We start from the raw sequence: 9,303 nt of genomic DNA on the forward strand, positions 1-9,303 counted from the left end.
GACCCGACAAGAAGCAGAGGCCAAAATGGCGGAAGGAGGAGGGACAGCTTCCCGGGTCAGGGGTAGAGTAGCGCCTGCGTCCTGACCCGGTACCACGCCTCTTCCGCCAGCCTTACCGGAGGCAGGAAGACTTTGCCGTTCGGCACTCGCTTGGTCTAGCCTGAAGCCAGAGTAGTGAAACGAGAGACGAGAAATCGATTGGGTTATTCCTACTGTTAGCCGCCATGCTGCTGTCACGGGTAGCCGGGACCTTGAGACTGCCCTTAGCGGGTGAGTTTTGGCTTAAATGTAGCACCTTTATCAGAAAGCATTTACCTTGTGTCCCTGACCCTTACGACATTGGTGCTACGATATATAGGGGCTTCCTTCCTTGGCTCCATGGGATGAAATCAGGCAGCGCTGTGCATTTGCTGGAATTCACTATATAAAGTGAGGTTAGAGCTGCTGGGAGCACTTTGCTTTGGGTCAGGCCTGAGTGACCTTTCTGACATTGCGAGATTCCCCTCTAATGCACGAATAATATAGATCCCATACAGAGCTAATACAGAACAATCAGTAGACAAACGTATGCCACTCATTATCCTAAAGCCCCTGTACCCAGACTGCCCCGCATTCCCATGTGACTCCTGTAGCCCCAGTCACTTCAGGGGATTGTTGTTTGGAAACATGGACTTGACACATTTTGTTCTTGCCTCTGGGGCTGATAATCCTGCAGCACAAAACACTTGCCCTCCTTGTCATCATTTTTAAAGGACTCAATCCTTGGATTTTTAACTCCTCCTTCACACCCACTTAATGTATATTCCAGGTTGCTCTGGTCCATCCCACCTTCTTTTTTTTTTCATCATTCAGACTATATGTGCACATCTTTATGGTTGAAAGGCAGTTAGGACATTGGAGCTTAAAGGTTGAATAAGGGTCAATTATTAAGACATAGCAGCCATATGATAACCAAAATGCTTTATACGTGTGTAATTACTTTTTTGTGATTTTAATTTCTACAAAGCCATAAAAAGTCTTTATACCAGCACTTGTAAATGTTGGTGCAACGGGTGTTGGGCAGGGGTCTGTGTATTTCTACTCATTGTTTTTGTTGAAATAAAAAAAACTTATCTACATATATTCTTTTCTTCCTTACTAAACTTGCTGGTATATGGTTCTGGTAGAGATTTATCATATTTATTTTTTATTTCAGTATGTAGGCGCTCAATGTACACAGCAAGCAAACCAGATACATCCAGACCAAACTGGCTGCGTGTTGGCTTGGCACTAGGAAGCACTGTAGCTATATGGGCTCTTGTAAGTACGTCATAAAATTCTAAAGTAGACACTAACTCTGCCATTTAACAGGCGTCTCATATAGATGCTAAATATTTTAAGGAGGACTAAACCCTAAAAATGAATATGGCTAATTCAGAACTTATTGCACCAGCCTAAAGGTTCAGCATCTCTATATGGGCAATGATCCAGTCCTTGTCACTCACCATCTTGAATTTTGTTAAAAGTGTCAGTGACACTCATGCTTGGTGCACTCCTGGGTTGCCAGGCGGATGTTGACTGCCAGGTGACTTGGGTCCTGGGGGTAGATAGATCTGGTCACTGATACGTATCAAGGGGGGTAGATTTGGTCACTGATACGTATAAAGGACATGGAAAGGCAAAGTCACTTGGGGGGTGCCCAAGAAGTCGGCTTTTCACTCTACTGCGCATGCGCCTATCGCATAGTCGCAGCTAAACGAAGCAGGAAGTAGGAAGCGCTACAGGTACCCCGTGCTGGTTTTGTTCACTCCTAACAGGGGCACCAGCCCAGGGTACAAGGTAAGCGATTAAAGTCACTTGGGGGTGCCTAACATTTTGGCACCCCCAAGTGACTTTGCTGTTCCTTGTCCTTTAAACAGTGGAAATGTATGTGTATAGTTTAGGGTTTGACATCTTGATTAAGGTCTTAGACCAAGACCAAAATGTTGATGTAATCAATTATGAAATAAACCAGATTAAAGGACAACAGAGTGTGCACAGATATATATATATATATATATATATATATATATATATATATATATATATATATTGTGAGTTGGTCCCTAAGCTCGTCTTATCATGTAATCTCTTTAAAACTAGAAGCACATGTTTGGATAATAAAGGGGTTGTTTGCCTTTGTACAACATTCACAAATCTAACAGTTCACATTAATAGAACAATCTTTGCCATATAGATAGTTAAACAAAATGTGCAACTAAAGAGAAATTCAGCCTGTGTTAAGCTACAGGAAGGATCGCATGACAGCGGATCAGCTTTCCTCCTCCTAGGTAAAAAAGGTGCAGGCAGAGTAAAGGGCATAATCCGCTCAGTGTGCCCCTGGCCTAAGGGATGCTCTACAAATACTGTTAGCATAAATACCAGCATTACTCTTTGTAGAGACATAATTTCTGCCAGACAAAGTAACCATACCTCACCCTTAAGGCTGATGCAACACTGTACAGATTCACAGCCTGTCCAAGGATCAGCCCTTATGCTAGAATCGGCCTCCTTCTTTGTCAGCACCTGGAACCATTATGTTAACCAGGATGCAGGCACACACAGAGTATATGTGAACTTTCGCATTTCTTCACCGATATCCACCACATGTGCCCACACCCAGGCTGTTATAATGGTTTTGAATGAAGACAAACAGGGATGCTTACGCCAGTGTAAGGACTGATGCTTGGCCTGTGTTTTTATATAGCATTTAGGGTGTGGCATCAGCCTAATACTGCACATCTACCACCATTGCCTAAAATATATTTTGTTTTTTACAACTATCACTTAAAGTTTTTCAGTTATTTAGTTTAGTTTGGCAGCTCTCCAATTTGGAATTTCAGCAGCTAACTGATTGTTAGAATCAGTGTACCCTAGCCACTGGGCAGTGATTTGAATAAGAGACTACAAAAAATAAATATTACAGGGCCTGAATAATTAATAAAAAGTAAAGATCATTTAAACTGTGGCAATATTTTTTGGTTGCTGTGGTCAGTGGCCATATAGATTCCAAATAATGTGATGGGGCAGGTATTGTTGGACGCTTCATTGCTTCCGGGAGAGGAGATTTCCTGCTGATGATGAAGCTCTCCGCCATTGTCATTGCCCTTAGAAGATAACTATAGTACACAGCATTAGTATTGGTGTTTAGGTGTTTTTAATCAACATAAAGAAAAAACTTTAGCACACCACTAACATACATGTTCTCAAAGGGTGCTTAACTTCCACAGCTGCTCCCAAGCCTTTTTTCCATGTATCTTTACAAAGGGGAAGACGCACACCAGTGTGTCGGCAATGCCTTTAAATCATTTATTTGCAGAAATGAACAAACAGCACAAGCTTTTCGGGGGTGACCCCTTCTTCAGGTGAAATACACACAAGTGAACAATTTACACACTAAATACCTTAACAGACCATGTGACCCATTAACCCCATCACGGCTGCAATACCAAACAGTCCCAAGCAGCCATTCAATTATGTGAATCGACAATCCCCTTCATAGGAGTCCTTTACACTTCATAATCTGTAAAACATATAACCAAAAATACAAAGTATCACATTTAAAAACCAATTATATAAAGTATCCTACAATAAACAGTTACAAAGTCTATAAAAAACATTTCAAGCTGAAGCTTTCGTTTAAACATTGAGGGGAAAGAGAATCCAGTTTTTTAATCCACACTGTCTCTCTTTTTAATAATTGTTTAGTCAAATTTCCACCTCTAAGTAAATGGACATGTTCTTATATTCCCCATCTGACTTGTGCCACTGTATGCTTAGCTACATAAAAATGTTTGGCCACAGATAATTCAGATACATATTTCTTTCCACTTTCTTGTTCAGATTTTTCTTTTTCTCTCTCTGGTGTATAGTTCCTTATATTACTTTTATGTTCATTTAAACGGGTTCTTATTGCTCTAGCTGTCTGCCCCACATAAGGGACCCCACATGGGCATTTTATCATATAAATTACCCCAGAGCTGGTACATGTAAAATGTCCTTGAATTCGAATTGGTGTACCTTTAGTGGGATGAGCAATCGTATCCCCTCTGATAATACCTGTACAGTGCGCACAGTCGCCACATGCGAATGTACCCGATTTGAGGGGTGCTAATAACCCACTTTTCTTTTCGCAAAACCTTTTTGGAAAAAAACCTGTCTTATTGATTTCCCCCTCCTATATGAAAATAGTGGGGTCTCTTTAAACAATTTGCCTACTTCACTATCGTCTTGTAACATGTTCCAGTGCTTTAAAATTATTTTATATTATGGGTGTGGCTACCAAAAGTTGACACAAAGGCCACTCTCTCAGATTTATTTTTCTTCAGTTGTATTTTCTTGATTAGTAACTCCTCACGTTTTACTCCTTTTAAAGCCTGCTTAATTTGATTAAGTTGTTTCTCATTATAGCCTCTCTGCACAAATTTTTTTAACCATACCCTGTGCTTCTGCCTCATATAACTCCTCACTAGATGAAATCCGTCTCACTCTACTCAACTGGCTATATGGAAGACCTTTAAATACACCCGTAGGGTGACAACTGTTCGGCAATAAAATAGTATTACAGTCAGTAGGTTTATAGTGCATGGTAGTCATTATTTCATTATTTACAATTTTAACTTTAACGTCTAAAAATGCTAATTCCTGCTCGGATTGTTCCGATGTGAATTTAATGCTACCATGCACCTGATTTAGCTCTTGTACAATTAATGCAAGCTGTTCTGCTGTTCCTTTCCAAAACATGAAAATGTCATCCACATAGCGCCAATAATAGCCAATAGAGAATGTGCTCATTCCAATTGTTATTACTTAAAATGAACTTATTCTCAAACATATGCATGAACGCATTCGCATATATAGGCACCATGTTCGCCCCCATTGTACAGCCCATCAGCTGTACATAGTACTGTTCATAATATATTCAAATTTAATTAAAACATTTGTGCAGAGAGGCTATAATGAGAAACAACTTACCGTAATCAAATTAAGCAGGATTTAAAAGGACTAAAACGTGAGGAGTTACTAATCAACAAAATACAACCGAAGAAAAATAAATCTGAGAGAGTGGCCTTTGTGTCAACTTTTGGTAGCCACACCCATAATATAAATTAAAATAATTTTAAAGCACTGGAACATGTTACAAGACGATCGTGAAGTAGGCAAGTTGTTTAAAGAGACCCCACTATTTTCATATAATTCACATTGGAACAATCCGAGCAGGAATTAGCATTTTTAGACGTTAAAATTAAAATTGTAAATAATGAAATAATGACTACCATGCACTAAAAACCTACTGACTGTAATACTATTTTATTGCCGAACAGTTGTGGGGCAGACAGCTAGAGCAATAAGAACCCGTTTTAATGAACATAAAAGTAATATAAGGAACTATACACCAGAGAGAGAAAAAGAAAAATCTGAACAAGAAAGTGGAAAGAAATATGTATCGGAATTATCTGTGGCCAAACAGTTTTATGTAGCTAAGCATACAGTGGCACAAGTCAGATGGGCAGTATTAGAACAAGTCCATTTACTTAGAGGTGGAAATTTGACTAAACAATTATTAAAAAGAGAGACAGTGTGGATTAAAAAACTGGATTCTCTTTCCCCTCAATGTTTAAACGAAAGCTTCAGTTTGAAATGTTTTTTATAGACTTTGTAACGGTTTATTGTAGGATACTTTGTATAATTGGTTTTTAAATGTGATACTTTGTATTTATGGTCATATGTTTTACAGATTATGAAGTGTAAAGGACTCCTATGAAGGGAATTGTCTATTCACATAATTGAATGGCTGCTTGGGACTGTTTGGTATAGCTGTCATGATGGGGTTAATGGGTCACATGGTAGTGTCGCATTGTCTGTTAAGGTATTTAGTGAGTAAATTGTTCACTTGTGTGTATTGCACCTGAAGAAGGGGTCACTCCTGAAAGCTTGTAGGTGTTTTTAATGCCAGTGCTAAAGACAGTTCAGAATCCATCTTTACTGATCTGTGTCCTTTTTTCAGCTTTTCACACAACATAATGATGATGTTGCTGAGTATAAAAAGAGAAATGGATTACAGTGAGCAAAACACGATTTTCCACAGAGTAAGTAAAGCATATTGTGCAATGGTCTTTGTTTATTTTTGACAAAAAAATTAGATATCTGTCACTTAAAATTCCAGATATAGTTTTAACTAAAAGAGTTAAACACTTTATCATTATTTTTTTTCTTATACAGCAGAGCCACATTGTTCATTTTTCAAGGGATCTGAAAAATATGGTGTAATATCAGGGAACTGCATTGTGCATTATATATTGCTGGGACTCCAGCATAGAATACAGGAAAACTTAAAATTAGGGCATGTAAAAGTGAGATTTCACTGTATGTGACTTGATTCCATATGATGCATTAGGTTGCATTATCTCAATGCCATGTTTTAAACCACATGCACTTTTTTTTATTTATGTAAATACTTGCTTTGGTAATGCTCATAATACGTGTTTTCCTTTTTTTATTTAGGTGTATATGAACAAGCTTTGAAGATGAAAATTGTATGTTGCTCACAAAGTATTTTCTTGTTTCATGAATGTTTCTTTCTATTCAATAAATATTGGTAACATGGTTAATTGTGTAATTTTCTCAGCTTTGTATCCAAATGGAAATATAAGGAGGTTGTAAGCTAACTACCTTACAAAGCAGTTGTCAATTCATTTTTAAAAAATGAATCAAATTACTTTAAAAGCCCACTGTATTTGTTATGTAATTGTTCTGGCTGTGCTTGTCTGAACTTGCTTTGGACTATGGAACCTAGAGCATTGTTGAAGGACTGGATAGGTCACATGCTATTTATGGCTTAAAACCAGACAGCTGCCCTACTTTACAACTCCAGTACTGTTGTATGGAGGGTGCGCAAAGCTGCAAATGACATCATAATTTAGTTCCTCGAGGGGCTGCCCACTTTGCCTTGAGAATGGCCTAATGTTCATTTAATCTGCACCACTTATCTTCTAGCTGTGTATTAGGAGCCCTTCTGCAACTCTTCAGCAGTCTTAAACTTGCCCCCCCCAGTACATTATACACACACACACACACACACATTTATTTATTCTTTTGCACAATTACAGCCACACATAATACACTATATGCCACAGACTGCTGGCTACTGTGAGAAAGGAGGAAAGGCACTGCACAATCCAGCAGCAGTGCAGTAAACCCCTTAGTGCTGCCAGGACAGCTTTCTAATGAAGTGCTGGGGCCCATGTATCTTATATTTGTGGGGTCCCTGTCATGAAATACTGGGGCCACTGTGCCATGAAATGTTGGGATCACTATTATATAGTGCTGGGTCCCCTGTGTAATGCTTGGGTCATTATGTCATTAAATTCTGGCATCTCTGTGGATTGCTAAGGTCACTGTTTAATAAAATCCTCGAAGTCTGAGACCACTGTTTAAATATGGGGCCACTGTAGTGGAGGGAACAGGAAGAAGTGTGGGAGTAAAAGACTGTGTCCATTCATTGGCTTATGTGACCTAACATGTATGTATACACCATAATTCGTAAGTCTCTATTTAGGATCATACTACTAAAAAGTAGTAAAATATTTTTGAGCTTCTACAGCAGAAAAAAACCCATTGCGCTACAGAAATGTAGGTGGTATGATAGTGAGTCTGTGTCACTGTCACCCAGCAGGTGAAGGATGCTAATTAGTTAGGAGTGGATTGATTCAAAATCCGCAAGCAGATCTGGGCAGAGAAGGTGAGCCACATGTGAGAGTTTGGGCAGTATGCATGTCATGTTTCAAGCAGGACAGCTACCCTTTGGTGATATAATAGTGCTAATTCCACACATATATGTGATATTTGGGATGAAAACTTATCCAATGCTCTAGAAATTGTTGGAACTATAGCTGACTGGAGCCACCTCTGTCATAGATAATAAATTCCAAGATAGCTGGACCTGTAGCAAAAGTGCTCAGGAGAGAACCCTCTACATGTCTTTTTTTTTATAGAGCTTTCCTCACCCTTTTAATATATTAATATGGTCAAGTACAGTAGCTCATTGTTTTTGAGCTACTGTGTGGAGTTGGAAGTTTCTTATTGACCAGGGGTAATCAGTGATTCCCTAATTTTATAAAAGGGAGAGGAACCCAAAGTTCAGCCTATCTGGACTCCACTTCCTGCAGGAGGTTGATGGTGCTAAAGAGCCTGAGACAGAAGTCATCAGTACAAGATGATCTGGCAATATGTGTTAGCTCCTGTATAAGCTCACTCTAGGACTAAAGCTGGCCATACATGCACTGATAATGTTTCGTACGACATTCGGTGCGTGTATGACAAGTCAGCGAGTCGGAGGCTGCTGATATCGGTCGACTCGCCAATCGGCCAGGTTAAAAGATTTTGATCGGGCGCCATAGAAGGCGCCTGACCAAAATCTGCTGTCAGGGCTGAGTCAGCAGAAGGAGGTAGAAATCCTATTGTTTCTACCTCCTTATCTGCTGTTTCAGCCCTGAAGGTTAGTGGAGGATTTAAGATCGCACTGTGGCCACTTTAAGGGCTCTGGCACACGGGGGAGATTAGTCGCCCGCGACAAAACTCCCTGTTCGCGGGCGACTAATCTCCCCGAGTTGCCATGACCCGCCGGCGAACATGTACACGCGGGATGGCACACGCGGCGGCGCGATTTTGGGAAATCGCGCTGCCGGATTAGGGTAGCAAGTAGAGCAGTCTGAGGCTCTACTGAGGAAAGCAAACAGAGTTAGTACCCTAAGTAGTCCTCTAGAAACTGTGTTCTGGCTATTATGATAGACATCTGCATCTTGCATTTTTGCCTAACTACATTACCAATATTTTTTATTTTGAGCAGTCTACCCATTTTACTTGGTTCATTTGTACACTTTTTAAACTGTTTCTTTAACCAATATAATCTTACAAAACTACATTTTATACTAATTTCTGAATGTGTGTAAGCTCTGAATTATCATCCTGATAATTTTTGTACCATGGCAATCGTTTGTTTAATCGTTCTGACAGGTTTGAAACGTTCGGTCAGGTAACGATAAAATCTATGAATGTATTGTGTATGTGACAATATCCTTGGGAGACCTACAGTGCATTTCCAGGAAGTCACTTTTGTACAATTGTCTGCCAGTTATTTTATGTTCAGAACATACATCGATTTGTTATTTTTAGTAGATTATTCTACAATTTCAGTCAGTTAGTTCTTGATTATTGCATTTAAACGTACAATCAATATCCGAATGTGTAGGGCCAGCTTTGTACTCTGGGGACTAGTCGTCTGCA

This window comes from Xenopus tropicalis, chromosome 1 (assembly GCF_000004195.4).
Source record: "Xenopus tropicalis strain Nigerian chromosome 1, UCB_Xtro_10.0, whole genome shotgun sequence".
Lineage (NCBI taxonomy): Eukaryota > Metazoa > Chordata > Amphibia > Anura > Pipidae > Xenopus > Xenopus tropicalis.